Source organism: Panthera tigris, chromosome A1 (assembly GCF_018350195.1).
Source record: "Panthera tigris isolate Pti1 chromosome A1, P.tigris_Pti1_mat1.1, whole genome shotgun sequence".
Classification (NCBI taxonomy): domain Eukaryota; kingdom Metazoa; phylum Chordata; class Mammalia; order Carnivora; family Felidae; genus Panthera; species Panthera tigris.
This window is the reverse complement of record NC_056660.1, coordinates 150,637,351-150,652,851: the sequence shown is the minus strand read 5'-3', so window position 1 is coordinate 150,652,851 and position 15,501 is coordinate 150,637,351. Positions and strand designations below refer to the sequence as shown.

Genomic DNA, 15,501 nt, shown 5'->3' with positions numbered 1-15,501 from the left:
GTACCTGATAGCATCTTCATCGAATTTGAGGAAGCTACGCTTTGGTAACAACCCCCACCTGACACTCCCCCCCCCCCCAAGCGTGCTTTTTAGCTCGTACTTTAAAAGGATAATTCCATTTCCTCAGAATTCTTTAAGTATAAATAAGAACGTTAATCCAACTAGTCTCTTTGAGAAGACGTCATACGAAACTATGACGCTACCAATAATATATTTTTAGTTTGGGTGACAGTGCTATTCCCTCACACACTTTATTCTTACTAGAATTTCTTCCTAGAGGCGTGCTTAGAAGTATTTTCTCTTCTAAAAGGATACTGCTGTGGAAAATCTTCCATCAGGCCCCTTTTCTGTAGGGTTCATTTGCCTTAGCCAACCCCAGGCAAGGTGCCCTCGTCTGGCGCAAAGTGTACTAGATAGACCCGCTCTGGTGACCTTATCTTTTTTCTAAATTTATGGCATCGTTTGGGGGTGCATCTCTTAACTTCTCCGGGCCCCACTTGTTTTCCCTGTGAAAAATTAGGTGCTTGTGTTAAATGTTCCCTAGACCTCTTTCAGCAAGAAGATACGGAAATTCTGACTTTAAAACTTTCCACACTGGTGCCAGGAAATGCAAATGCCAAGAGTGTCCTAAAATTTGGCTGGTATCATAAAGCAGATTCTTTCTTTCTTTTTTTTTTTAACCAGCATTCATTTAAAACTCTAGAGCAGCACATTCCAATAGAACTTTATGCAATGATGGCAATGTTCAACATCTCGCAGTCAAATAAGGTAGCCGCTAGCTGCCTGTGGCTACCGAGCACTTAAAATGTGGCCAGTATAACTGAGGGACTGAATTTTAAATTTTATGTAATTCTAATAAGCTAAAAGAGCCATAGGCGGCTAGCGGCTACCATATTGGTAGCAGCTTACAGCTTCAAGAGCATGACAATATAAACACTTCACACCTTTGATTTATTCAGCCGAGTACTTGACAATGCCTTTGGAGCATTGATCTTTCCACCACTCTTGCTGCCCTTGATACAGCTCCACAGGCAGATCAAAGGACAGCCGAGACATGTGCATTTCGTGATGGCATTTCTGCAAGAGTCCCCGGCACTGCTCTCACGTGCTAACAAATAAAGGGGACGGCAACGGAAAGGAAGTTTGGGGGGTTTCGTGTGTTTTCTCCCTAGACTCCCATTTGTCGTGTAGCTTGCGGCCTTTCCCTAGCCAAGACGCGCAGAGACCGACGAGGCAGCTGAACTACCAGAGCCAGCAGTTGGCTGTTAGTTTTTTTTAAATAATCGTGTAGACCCTGAGAGATTGGGCTATAAAATCCAGCTCTGAGACCGCGTCCTTTCCTATTGGTCCGTCAGGTGAAAAACCGGGCTGACTGGCGGGCCAGGGGCGGCGGCCGGACCCGCGCCTGCCGCGCTCCCTCTCCCCCAGGCGCGCACACCACTCAGAGCACTCGGGGCGGCCAGGGCCGCCGGACGCCGACCGCGTGCCACCGCTTTGTGCACCGTGCGTAGGTGGGTTTCCTGGGCGCCAGGCTCGGGACTCAGCCCCAGCTCTCCGGGGTCGTCTTTCTCCAACCTGGGGGAAATAGCCCCACGATCCCCAAACCAGATGAGCGCGGCAACTCCCCAACACCGCCACCGAGCGTTTCTAGGGCCCACCCACCACCGTGGCGCCCTCCTCCCATTCTCCACAGCCCACCACGCGGCCTCTCCGCCAAACCAGCAGCCGCCTTCCCCCGAGCCGTGACATCCCCCTCAAGACACAAGCCGGCACGCTCCCCGCCGAGACAGCCCGCCCCCGCTCCGCGCACCCAGGCCCACAGGCCCCCGGAGGGCCCGGAGCCCGCCTCCTCCTCGCCCGTGGCGCACGCACGTGGCGCACTCACCCCCTACTAGCTGCCTCGGAGCTCTAGAAACACTCCCGGGAGGGAGCCCCCGCCCCCTCGGCTCCGTCCGCTCGGAGGAAAGTGGGTGGGGGGAAGCGGAGACGGGCTGAGCTGGAGTAGGTAGGTCGGTCCGCTCCAGAGAAAAGTGGGTGGGGGGAAGCGGCGATGGGCAGAGAAAGGAGTATATAGGTGGAGAGCGGTGTTGGAGGGGACGACCGGCAATAATTGGATGGCGTTGCGGCTGTTGCGCCCCTGTGAACGCCCAGCCAGCGCGGATTCACTTTCCACACAAATCACCCGGAGGGATTGTTGCTGCCTGCAATCAATAACTCAGCGGAGTGAGCTGCTGAAACCAGAGGCGTCCTCTGTCTGGGTCTTTAAGGGGCCGTCCGAACTGAATTCCAGCCCTCTGCTTCCCAGACAAAGAAGGGGGCACCAAAACGCAAGACGAGATTTTTAACCCCCACCCCCACCCCGATCCTGGATAAAAATCTTTAAAAATTAAAGGGCACACACACACACACACACATACCGAAGTATCTAGAAAAAATAGTTAAAGGGGGGAGTGTGACAATCCATTCTTTGAAGGTTTCTGTGATATTTCGAGAGATGGAATAGAATCAATGTTCCGATGAACATTTAACGATTTTGTAAGTGAAGGTAAAGTCCATTAAATTTAACCATGCATATGGATACTTTTTAATCTGCCACACATTTGCAAGGAAATGACTGATCTAGCCTTATTTGGGCATACTGTTCTAGGAAAAGGAAGAAATGTATCATAATTTGTAGTGGCATTGTTAAAAGCCTTAGCATATCTTTCGGACATTATTCCATGAAGATTGCATTTCTGTAAGACGAAAAGGCCCTGGGAGATGTGTATTATGATTCCCACTTAGCAGACTGTAAAACCAAGCAGAGCTGGGAGAAAGGGTATTCGGCAGGTCACCAGATACTCACTACCAGTCACTAAATTTAAATTAACTCACTGTGGGCCTGAGTCTTAAAAGACTAAACTCGGCTAACACCCCTAAAATAAAAGTAGCCAAAATTCATTTTTCCTTCACTGAAGGAATTTAAAAATAAAAATAAATCTTAAGGATGTCAACCCAAATATAGAGGCTTTATAAATCTTAATGAGTTTTCACTATGAAAAGTCTACTTACTAATACAAATGGGTAAATGAATATCGACCATCGTGGTCTGATATGTCTCAAGGTTGGGAGGAGTAGACCCACTCTGAAGCCAAGGAGAAGTTCATTTGTGCGCTCTAAGTCATAGAAAGCTAGTTTCAAGCAGAGACTAGAACACAGGAGTATTTGTCTGCGCTCAGTATAGTCAAACTGCTGGGAAGGAAAAGGTATTATTGGTAATAGAATTCATAAAGGCGACTGAATCCACACCACTATTCCCAAAGTATTTAAAATTGGCCTTTAGGCGACATATACAATAAGCCCTTTCAGCAACTTCAGCTGCAACTTCATTATCCCAACTTGACAAATTTGGTTAGCTTGGGATATGATGGATTTGACTTTCTCCTTTGTAATTCTTAATCAGATACAAAATTAAAGGTACAAAAATAAAGATAAATATAGGCTCTTTAGATATGAGATAAAGGATATGATTAAACCTTGGCTTGGAATAACAAATCCTTTGCATATTGCAGATTCTCAATCACAAGCAGTCCATATGGTGTATACTGTGCATAGGCTAAAGCTGTACCTAAAGAATTTCTGAAATTTAGATATTTGGCACTATTTATGTTAAAGGCTATAAGTATTTTCACAATTAATGGTAGTTTTAATAATTTTGTGTTTAATATACATTCATGTGGTTTAAAATCAGAATTAACACTAATGTTACTTCAGATTAGAAGTTTTAGAAATACAGTTATTTGGATGTACTTTAATATCAACACTCTTAAAAAAGATTTTTTTTAATTATGTACCTTGTTGTACTTACACATTTTAAGGTGCCAAAGAAGAGTTGCAAACTGTGAAGTAACTTCTATGAAGAGATGAAGTAAAGAATGGAAGGCAAATGACTGTATGTGTATGTGGTGAGTGCTTAACATTTGTTATATCATTTACCACCAAGTTAATTCGTAAAGGTAAAATTGCCAGACTCTTGGCCATTAGGTATTTGTAATGTAGGCACCTATAAAAGTGATAAAGAGTCATGTGACCATTGGTATGCTTTACATTATAAGCAATAGCATGTCATTTTGTTTAAAGCTCACATGTCACCTTTCAGGGCCTACCTTTGCAAGTCTTTTTTACAATTAATCCATTTCAGGGGAAGTTATGTGTGTCATCTGTACTGTAGCTATAAAAAGATATAACATTTTTAATGCTATTGGAATTTGTATCTTACTACTTTTTATATTTTTCTGAACTTCTATGTTCAATTATGTTTGTGTTGAAAGCATTCTGGCTGAAGAACAAATACTACACAGTTGAATAATCTTGAGGGGTAGATTAATCTATAGCCTCTCTTCATCTTAGGGTGGGTTGCTGTGGCAACCGCCCCAGCTTACTTTAAAATAATTTTTTAAAGCTCACTTCAAGAGCTACACCCAGCGTGGGCCAAGCTTAAAAGCAGGCATACCCAGTGAACAGGGTTTTGGTAGACTGCTGATTTAATGTAGGGAAGTAGTAAAGAGAGGAGGGTGGAGTAAAATGGTACACAACTTTGAACAGAAATTAGAAATTAGCTTTCCTCAGATTCAAGACCTCAGGATTATGCTCTCTGGAACTTCTGTAGCATTTAATGAAATCGATTGCTAAACAATTCTTTTTTGGGGGGAACGAGTTACTATATATTTACATATATAATAAAACACAATAGTGATTTCATGAAGGAAATATCCGATGATTAGGGAAAAAACCTTATTTAAGTAGTACATCAATCTCAGACATCATTTTATCTTAAATTATTTGTCACCTTTTATTTAACATGATAGGCCACTAGCATCCAATTGACTTACAAGGTATAAGAATTTTTTACTTACCAATCATAGAACTGGAATAGATCGAAGAATTCACTTAACTCACTTAATGAATAAGCAAATTGAAGCCCAGAAAGGACACACTCATTAGTTAGGCACAAATCTTGAACCAGAGAGTATAGGCCTCCTAACACCTAGCACAAGCTCCTCCCTACACCAAAAAAAACACTATGATACTAGCCAAGTACCATGAGGTGGCAAAGATCAGGGTGATTTTAGTAAAAAACAAACAAAAAACAAACAAAAAACCCGCAGAGTATTAAAGAAGAATACAAAGCACATTTTGGATTAACCACTTTATGGATTACCAATGAATAATTTTAAATCTCTGTGACTTTCTATTGTATATTTCTGCACAACCTCTTTTGTTCTGCTTCAACTATAAAGGCTCATGGGAAGGAAACTAATGCTAATATTAACTTAGGTCACACATAATTAAGAAGCTAAATCTGCTGAGGGGAATATCTTATATTTTAAAAGGCCAACTGTGATACATTCCAGATCCAAATTATTTCCAAATTATCCACAGTGAGGGGTTATACGTATTTTCAATGCTTGTACTATCATTGATAATGATGGGTTTATTATAATGTTTATTATTAAATAATTTCTTAGGATGTTAAAAGGTAAAATAGTTTCTTTTTGAAGGAAAACCATCAAAATCTGAAGGGCACTGTGGTAAATACAAATAATCTATAATCCATCAAAAATAGTATGGTTGAAAGTCATGTATCACCTATGTCCATTTGCTCATGTAAAATAGGCTGGTGCAATTCATTGCATTAATTTCAGGCCTTATGAAAATACACTTAGATGTTCCTACAAATGTTTTGCTTTGTCAACGCATTTGTGAATCTGGAAAAAATTAAATTAATTTCATTTTTACCACCATATAGAGACATATCTTATTATTCAAAATGACTATGCCCTTTAAATTTTGGGATTCTTTTTTTAGAAATTGTACCTTAAATGAAAACCTGATATAGATTATCTCTGCCATATTATTAAAATGAATTCATGATAGTAGTATGAAAAACAAACAGGCAAATAAATATACTGTAGATACTAATCTGCAAGAAATAATACTATTTCAGATGGCTTTTGCTTTGTAACAGTATGCCATGCTTTCCTATAATAAAAGCAAGAGACTCATCTTAGCTGTGCTGATAGTCACAATGCTGATGAGCCAGAAGCCTGAAGATTGTTCAGATCTGGTTGTACTTGCCTGTAAAATCAGCCTTCTCCTTTCAAGTGAAGCCTTGGGGCAGACACCTGAGTGTTGAGCCTGCTCTTCTGAGAAAAGCTACTCACATCAAATAGCCCCTACAATGAAGCAGGAGGCTTTTTGAATCACACTGTCCTCATGCATTAAAATAGTCTAGAGGCATAGTGCAGAACTTAACAGGAAATGCAACTAGTCATTGGGTTAAACACATAGTGCTGAAAGGAATTTTTTAAAGTGAGGAATTATCTTTAATTAGTTACAGTATACTCCTATTGTCTACCTCTGTATGTTGTGTTATTTCCCCAATTTCTTTTCTTCCTTTCACATTAAAAAATTTTAATTTGGTTTAAACATTTTATATGATCTATATAGTTCTACTGGCATACAATCTTGTATTTTCATGGTTTGTGTACTAGTTGGTGTATTTTGATTTTTTGGGGTGTGGTGTAATTGGCTAGAAGGGAAGTGCCCAACCCCTAGTAGCCTTTCCTAAATCTTGAATATTAACCTTTTTTTTTTCCTTTTTGTCTTTTTTTTTTTTTTTTTTTTTTTTTTTTTTTTTTTTTTTTTTGGTAAGGTCAAGTGTTTACTGTGCTTCAACCTTAACATAAGTATCTTCCTTATCAGTCTCTATTTCTGCTTCCTGTGCAGCTGAAACTCTTCAGGATAAGTGAAGTCATCAGCTATCGGGATAGGGAAGCCTAATGCATTTGGGAAGTTGGTTTGGTTTACATGCTAATGCTCTGGATAAAATCCAGTAAGGTGTGGAAGAGATAGAAGTAGGCGTTGGGAGGGGGGAAATCTCCGAGGAAGCCGCCGCCTCGGTAAATATTTCCAAACTGATTAGAAAGTTCATGGCCCCGCGATGAAGTCGAGATTTCAAATACTGGTAATTATTTTATTATTTGGTACATTACTAACACATGAGAAGTATTTCGCCACGCTTTTTAGCCCTCCAGCCTTTCAGGGCCGAAAACCGCCTATTCTGGGCGTGCAGGAAAAGCGCGCTGGAATCGAGTGCTGCAGACATCCTGGACGGTGGCTTCTACGCGTGAGTAACAGAGGAGCGCTCGGACCGGTGGAAGAAAGAAGTGGTTAACACGTCTCCAAACCGGGGAAAAGTCACGAGAGCAACTATTAGGGTCGCGCTCCTATTGGTCAGAGGAAAGATTCCGACTTTAGAAGGACTTTCCTGCTGGCTGGCTCGCAGAGTCCCCGGGGAGCGAGCGCGCGGCAGCCGGAGATGGTTCTCCGAGCGTTCTCAGCGGCAGCGTGGGGAGAGCGGGGAGCCGCCGCTCGCGATGTTGTCTTCATTTCGTGCAATAAAGAATTGTCATTAGGTTTGCGTATGGCATGTGCCATTACCCCACCGTAAAACTAAAATTAGCAAAATGTCAGGAATGGAAAGATTGATTCACCAAGATGCAATTATCATTTAAAAGTGCTTGATTGAGGTACTGATGTTCAGTGATTTATTCTGCATACCATATACATAATTAAAGTAGTGTAGTGGAGTAATTTATCAATCTAGTTGAGACTGGAGGGGTGAGGAGGGAACTGCTGTATGTTTGTTTTATTAAAATGCTCCGAGGTCTAGTCCCGCCCCCCTTTTGAGAGAGTGAAACTGATGATTTCTCTAGCTCGCGAGGAGAGAGTCAACGGTTTGGGATTGTGAGGGAGAGAGAGACGGAGAGGAAAAGGCAGCGCGAGGCAAAGGCAAGGGCAAGGACAAAATAAAGGGGAAAAAAGAAGCAAGAAGCACTTCTTAGGACGTGCTGCTTAGAACCCCAAGCCCGTCTGCTCCGTTTTCCCTGCCACCCCCGTCTCCCCTCCCAATATCCTTCCACCACTCCCCTCTGCGCCCCCCCCCCCCCCCCCCGCCTTTTTTACGCGATGTTTCAAAGGCTGCGAGCGGCTCTCCTTTTCCCATTCGTCTTCTGTCACTTCCTTCCTGGACGCAGTTTTCTGGACGAGTCTGGTTACTTTTAATCCGGCCGGCTGCTGAGAGCTACTTTCTCCTCCTCCTCCTCTTCCTCCTCCTCCTCCTCTTCCTCCTTCTTTTCCTCCTCCTCTTCCTCCACCTCCTTCTCCTCCTCCTCCTCTTCCGAGCGGCCTCGGAACGCGCGAATGCGCGACCCCGCGCGCGCCTCCCCCGCGCGCGCTCCCCCCGCGCGCGCACACACTTCGTCTCCAGCTCTCTGCTCGCTCTGCTCGCAGTCACAGACACTTGAGCACACGCGTACACCCAGACATCTTCAGGCTGCTATTGGATTGACTTTGAAGGTTCTGTGTGGGTCGCCGTGGCTGCATGTTTGAATCAGGTGGAGAAACACTTCAAGGCTGGACGAAGTAAAGATTATTGTTATTTTTTTTTTTTTCTCTCTCTCTCTCTCTCTTAAGAAAGGAAAATATCCCAAGGACTAATCTGATCGGGGCTTCCTTCATGTAAGTACCCCTGACATTTCTCGAGGAAATAGAAATAGCCTGGGTATTGTCTCTCAAATCTGCATCAGTATATTCCACGGCACTGAGTCTGTTCCTCTTTGAAGGCTGAAGTTGAGGCTTGTTGTGCATTCTCTTTTTTAGATTATGTGATTTCCTTGTCTGTTGCTAAAAGTAACTTTTTAGATAGTCTTATCCGTTTGCCATCAGTTATTGAAATCACTCCTGACTCGTTCTTGTCACACCAGTGTGTTTAAAGTTTCATGAAGTTAGTTCACGTCATTAGCATGTTTGATATGGTGGAGCGTGTGGAGCCTGGTGGATTTTAATATTTCACAGAATGTTCTGTGACCTTGAAGTACATACCTTAAGATTTAGCCGCTAGTTTACTGTGGAAAGATGCTCCTGTGAGTCCCCCCAAAGACTCTGATTTGCTTTGGGTTATGCTTCTGAGCCACTAATTCTTGGGATTAGTTTCAGCTAAAGCATGGCTGTCTGTCAGAGTATACCTTTGTGCATCTCCTTCTCTTACCAAAGTGCTGGCTTAATAGAGGGCTTCTCAGTTGGTGTGGACAAAAAGTAATACCCTGGCCATGGTAGTCTATACATTTCATAATTTGTATTGGGGTTTCAAGTATATGCATTGCTGTTTAGGTCAAGCCAAATGCATAGCTATTTAAAAAAGAAACAAGGTTAAGTCACTTTAATTGCCTTCTGTCTGGACTTTGGATGAAAGTTACCAAACTCAGTGATAAAGTTTGGCACAAAGGCAGTATATATGTAGGCATAACACATTGTTTATTGTCTTATTAAATACTATGCAAGGATTTAAATTTAATACTAATGTTATCTTCTTACCAGAATACGGCTATTAATTCTTAAAGGAAATTTTACATCTGAAACATTTCTGACTATTCTAGGTCCAGTGGGTACCATGTTTTGGAAAAAGCTCTTTTCTTCACATTGTAGGAATGTGTGTCTTTTGTATAAAATACTTTTATATGTAAATGCTGACAGTATAATAGGTAGAATCAGGCTCTCTGCCAGTTCTTTAACTGGTCCTCAGTAGAGAATTGCTTTGACATAAAGTGCATTTTACTATTGTGAATCTGATACTAACTCTAATAGTCACTGTCTTGTGAAATGGTTAGTGACTGCATATATTTTCTAAGTGCTGTAAAGGGAACTCCAGCCACCTCATTATACCAGTCAAAAAAAAGTGACCAGCCTCTTTTTCACTGGCACCTTGCAGTGGAATTGTGGTTGCAGAGTAAAGATGTTTATGTAGGGTATAATAACTCCAATCCCTAGAGACTTGGAAGGACATGGAAATGTGACCACCTGTGAACCCCGCTTAACCTCTGTATTGCATACTAAGTTTAGCTTTAAATAGATTAAAAATCTCCATTTCTCCAATTTGAAAGTAAAACATCGTATTTAATTTTTAAAATAATACCAGTTTGGGCTAGTCTTTGAAAATGTTCAGCATATACCAATAAGACACAAGCAGTATTTTTGTTTTTCCATCAGTTTCAATTAAATATAATGCAATTAATAAACCATATTGTTGTCTCCCAGTGTATGCATAAAATTATTAAGTTAAAAGAAGTAGTTATAAAGCAAGGGGATTCAGAAATTGACAGGTAAAATGAGATATGCCTATCTAATATACTATCTCAAGAGGAAAAATATCTTTAAATCAAAAATCTCAGTCTATTTGTAGGAAAGTACATTTGGCTGTATAGCAGACTACAAACTCAATTCTGAAAGTTTTCATCAACGCACACTTTAAACTCAATATTTAAAATATGGGTTCCCCAGTCACGTTAAGGAGACAATAGTTGTCAGTTATCTTTAAGTTTTACTAAACTTTATAAAAATCTATTGTTATTTGCTACTGTAGTTCACAAAGCTTTGGCATATACGTGACATATTTTCCAGACTTCTTACTAAAGACAGTATTTTCCTTCACTCATTAATTATGCTATTTACATTCTGATTGCTGTGTATCACATCAAAGACAATATTAAAGACCTAACTTTTAATAAATATTCATTTGTTTCTTTTGTTTAAATAAGAAATAAATACCTTATAATAAAAAGTCAATTTTCCACCTTTTGTGAGCTGTTCATACTTTAAAAGTATGCAATCACATATAATGTTAACTTTTCAGACCAGGAACACATAACATTAAATACATGAAATTTAAATAACAAGGACTCTACTGTACCTTGCCTCTTTTCATATATATATATATATATATATATATATATATATATATAACTCAATTTTTTAAATTTGGTGGTAATGGTTTATTCCAATAGTGAAAAAGACTGTCTAATGATTCAAAGTTGAATCCTGAAAAAGCATCATGTTTTATATTTTTCAGATTTCTGTGTATTTCTTCCCTGGCCCTCACTCTTACACCGAATCAATAAATTGAATAACACTACAACCATATCTTTGTAATAAATGACCTATTGTATTCAATTTATATTATAAAAAGCTGAGCTAAATAACTCCTTGGCATATGTTAACATTATATTTCAAAACTTTCTTCTGTTTATTGTAGTATGTTTCGTGGTTTTATTTCCCAACACTACGTGCGGTATATTTTGAGTCTATGAAATCTCAGAAAGTGACAAAAATAGGGAAATATCTGTGCAGAAACACTTGTGCTACATAATAACAAAAAAAATAGTTATTAAACAGAGAACCCTAGCTTCAGGGACAACATGGGAGAATTTCATGTGTAATTAGGGGTTACAGAGTGGACTTTAAAGAGATTATTGCTAAAGTTCTACTTGTTTCTAAAGCACATCCTCAGAGAACACACCAGGCAGATTAATATCTAAAATTTATAAAAATGCACATATTCATTTTATGACTATAGTGATTGCCTGGACACAATGAAAATATTTAATCACTGATGTTCACTCTGTGTGCTGCCTGTGGAAGGATAGGTGATTAAGATCCCCGACCTCAGCACTGTACCTTAATCTCATGGGCGCGTGGACTGCCCTGCACTCAGTAAAGCCTGACTGTTCACCGAGATCTGTCATCTTTAGGAAATCAAACCAGATTACAGAGGCGATTCACAAAACCAGGAGCAACAACAGAATCTGTGCACCTTACAAAAGGCGGATTACGCAGTTCACATGTTATTTTGATAGGTCAAAGATAAAAGCTGATTGTTGAGGAATAGCAAGACACTCCAATTTCCAATGATTGCTAGATAAGTATACCACAACCCTGTTGCTTCACCATTATGAACAACGATTCAAACAATAGAAAACTCAGTTTTCAAATGACAGGCTTCCAGTGGTGAAATAAGAGAAAACATCCTTCACTTATATACCTTCATTGCTTAAATTTTAAGTTCCCTCACTTCTTTATGAACAGACATCAAGTTGTGGCTGCTTATGTGAAGCAGTTATCATAAGACTTAATTGCAGTAGACATTTTCAGAGGCGTTGTAGAGAGCACAAAACAGAATTTGCCAGAAATAAAACATACATTCATGGTATTGAATAACTGAGCAGAAAATGCATAGTAGTCAATAGCCACTATGTTATTCTGTTACCAAATATATTCCTCATAAAAATGTGTAATTACATAGTTATGAATCAATACATTTGAAATATATCTTGATAGGTGTTTATCGGTCAAATTACATGTATTTCATGAATGTTATATACAGATTATTCTTTACAACAAAATATGATGTTTTGAGAGTTTATTTCAGAGAATAAAGTTTTGGTTTACATAATAACATTTTGAAAACCCCAACTTCTTACCATCTACTCTACAGTAATTTCTTGCTTCTTTAAAAATTGAAGTCCTTTTTTACCCAACTGATGCCTCCTAGTGTTTCACACAATAAAACACTAATGAGTCACCCATAAATGTAAACATTGCATTTTCATTGCCTACATTTTCTGTGATACATAAAATTAATATTTATGTGTTTAATTTTCTGTGCATTATTATAAGATAGGAAGTTCTATTGAATGAGATGTTTCATCTGAGTGGATTTGTGGCACACACTTGCAGCTTTTCTTTTACCATAGCAATATCTTACTAAGTTTTAATAAGTTTATTATCTTCAGTTCCAGTTTATATATTCACTGTTTATATTCACTCTTATTCCAAGTGAAAAACATAGGCAGAATAGCAAAGCTTCCATTTTCTAGGCCTGGAAACTGGGTAGCTGAGTTTATCGGGGAATGCCTGGTGAACAGATTGCAAAGGGACTGACCATTTTATTTAAACATGAAATACTTGAAAAGATATAAAATTTTGCCTACTTGTGTCTTTATACTTGCAAATTTCTATGTGCAATGGAATAAAGAAAAAGAGCGTTTAGAAAAAATAAAAGTAAAGATAAATGCACAGATTTTCCACAAATACGGAGTATTATCACTTTATTAGAAAATAACCAAAAAACGTGCCTGGGGAGTGTAGTATTCTACATAATAGAAGGAAGACTTGTTAGAACATAACTTCTCATGATCAGCAGATTGTCTTAATGAGGTCGAAGTTAGTGGATACCAACTTTGGTGTGAGTTTTCTGTCATTATGATGAGTATAGACTTTTGATACTCTTACACTCCTGAGATTTCCAACAGCTTTCTGATTGTACTCACTAAGATGAATACATTAGTTTCTGAATGTTTTTTCTTTAAAATATTTATGAAAGGGAGGGGACATTCCCCAAATGGGTCTAAAATTCAAAGGATACACTCAAAAACCTGTAACATTTATGGGCCTCTTCCTGAGTTGTCATACAACATACATGTGCACAAAAACATTGGCAGATTTCTTCCCCTGACACTTACAAGTGTTTTGAGCATCCAGATGTAGATACTAGAGTGAACATAGTTCATTTCTGTTACCTATGTATGTGTCATTAGTTCTTGTGATTCAAAACACATAGCATTTTAACAATATTTGACTCTCATTTAAGATTTTCTAATTTGGTCAATAATACAGTGCTATTACAATTCTGTGCATGTTGGACACATTTCAAAGAATGTAAGGGGGTGTGTTCCTTTCGTTTAAGGAAGCAAACATGTAGAAAGGGGTGGACTTTTCCCACAAGAGCCAGACTTCTTCCCTTGGAGAATTGAAGCAAATATGCAGTGTGTAAGTGAATAACAGCATGAGAAAGAAAATAATTTCTAATGGTTTGCTATAGTTACTGAGCAAAGAAACTGTCAGATTTTTTTAAAGCAGTTCTTATTGATAAACCTTTCTCACACTGAATGCTGAAAAAAGGCTATGAAAGTTTTGTAATTTTAACATTAAATAACTTCTGTAAAGTGCACTAGAATCAATTTTGCTCAAAACAAGAATTCAGTAGTACCTATTGCACAGATATATTGAGGCATAAAGAAATAACGGGAGCTAGAAGTACCTACCCCTCTCAAGAACAAGTAGTTAACATCAGAGTTCTTATGTTAGTTGTTTTTGTCTGCGTAAGAAAAATAATTAAAATTCTACAACAAAGAATACTATTGTAAAAATAAGAGATAATATCTCTTATTTCTTTGATATTATTTTAACATTAACTGCAAAAAGAGAAGTCATGTTACTATTAAGCATGGAAATTATATACCCTTTATATAAATTCGTGTTTTGGTTTCAGATGATAATATCAATAACATTCATTTGTCATCACCATAATGCATTTTTTGTACGATGTCACATTGACATTATATTACTGAAGTTAAATCTCTGTACTTATTTTTACAATATAGCCAATGTAAACAAAATTCAAAGTACACATGAAGAGAATCTTTTGAGGACATTATAAAGAAAATTGGTGATATTACAAGCAATAAAAACAGTAAACCTATTACAGGCAGATTTTTGCAGGAATCATTACTCTTTAATAATGCAGACGTTATAGAAACTTTATTAATTCTTAATGCGGTAAATTTTAAATGAATGGAGCAATGTTGTTCATCCTGCAAGTGGTCGCGATTCATGTAGAATGACAGTGCAAATCTTCTCGTAATGATTTAAATGAAGTACCTTAAACTTGTTTTTAGAGAAGCTGTAGAAACTGATCTCGGAGGCAGTCCCTGGTGAGAACCTGCTTTTTCCAAAAAACATCCTGAGCGTAGTCTGGTTTTCCTCTTGTATCTTGTTGTCATAGATAAGATGTACATGAAGAATTCATAAAAATTGTTCTCAGATACTATGGATCTCTAGCATACCGGATTTAAAAAGCGATGGATATGGTCTCATTCTATCACTAAGAAGTGTTTTTTTAAAACAGCTAACAACTACCTCTCTTTTTTTTCCCACACATCTGTGATTCTTTTAGCAAGTTACAATGATAGCAAGAGAATGCATCTTTCTCCGAACCCCAAAGATAGGCAGCTTGGGCTTAGATATGCTTATTTATCTGCAAAATTAGAAAGTCGACTTACTAATGTAAATAAGTAGGGACAAACAGGAAAATTAGTCTACTCTTTAATGGAGTAAACATGACTTTTTAGCCTCCTAATTAATTGTTGACCATGCATAAGGTGTGCAACCAAGGTTTATTATGGAAGGCTGGTATTATTGCTTAATGTAACATGAAGCATTGGGATTTCTTTAAAGTAATTTTGAAGATGTGATTATTTAGCAGAAATATTCACCAGAGCATTTTATTTTTAGAAATCATGGTCACACAAGGAAGCCTTTATAGGACCGACTACCTAATTGCAGTAAAAAATCTCTTTAATGAATGAACACACACTCACACACACACACATACACACACACACACAGGGAGAAGAACACAAATTTTAAGAAAATAATGGCCCTATATTTTTCAATTATTTTGCCACATTCTTTATATCTGAACAGAATGTATGTCTAAGCAGATGTTTTAGGTTATATCCTTCATGTAGGTGAGTCTGTAAATGTACCATTTAACTTAAATGGCTT

At 38.5% G+C, this 15,501-nt stretch overlaps 1 protein-coding gene across 10 annotated transcripts in view; it reads left to right on the top strand.

Annotated features, from left to right (window-relative positions):
- The first annotated feature begins 1,448 nt into the window (after positions 1-1,448).
- MEF2C (myocyte enhancer factor 2C) overlaps positions 1,449-15,501 on the top strand; it is a 154,369-nt gene continuing 140,316 nt past the window's right edge. For 5 of the 10 annotated variants that reach the window (XM_042989658.1, XM_042989769.1, XM_042989744.1 and 2 more), the window contains exon 1: positions 8,265-8,562. The gene's annotated coding sequence lies outside the window, so the exon portion shown is untranslated. Of the gene's footprint in view, positions 1,512-1,933; positions 2,006-3,857; positions 3,945-8,264; positions 8,563-15,501 lie in introns of those variants that run through there. The other 5 variants (XM_042989711.1, XM_042989705.1, XM_042989698.1 and 2 more) reach the window with 3 other exon arrangements.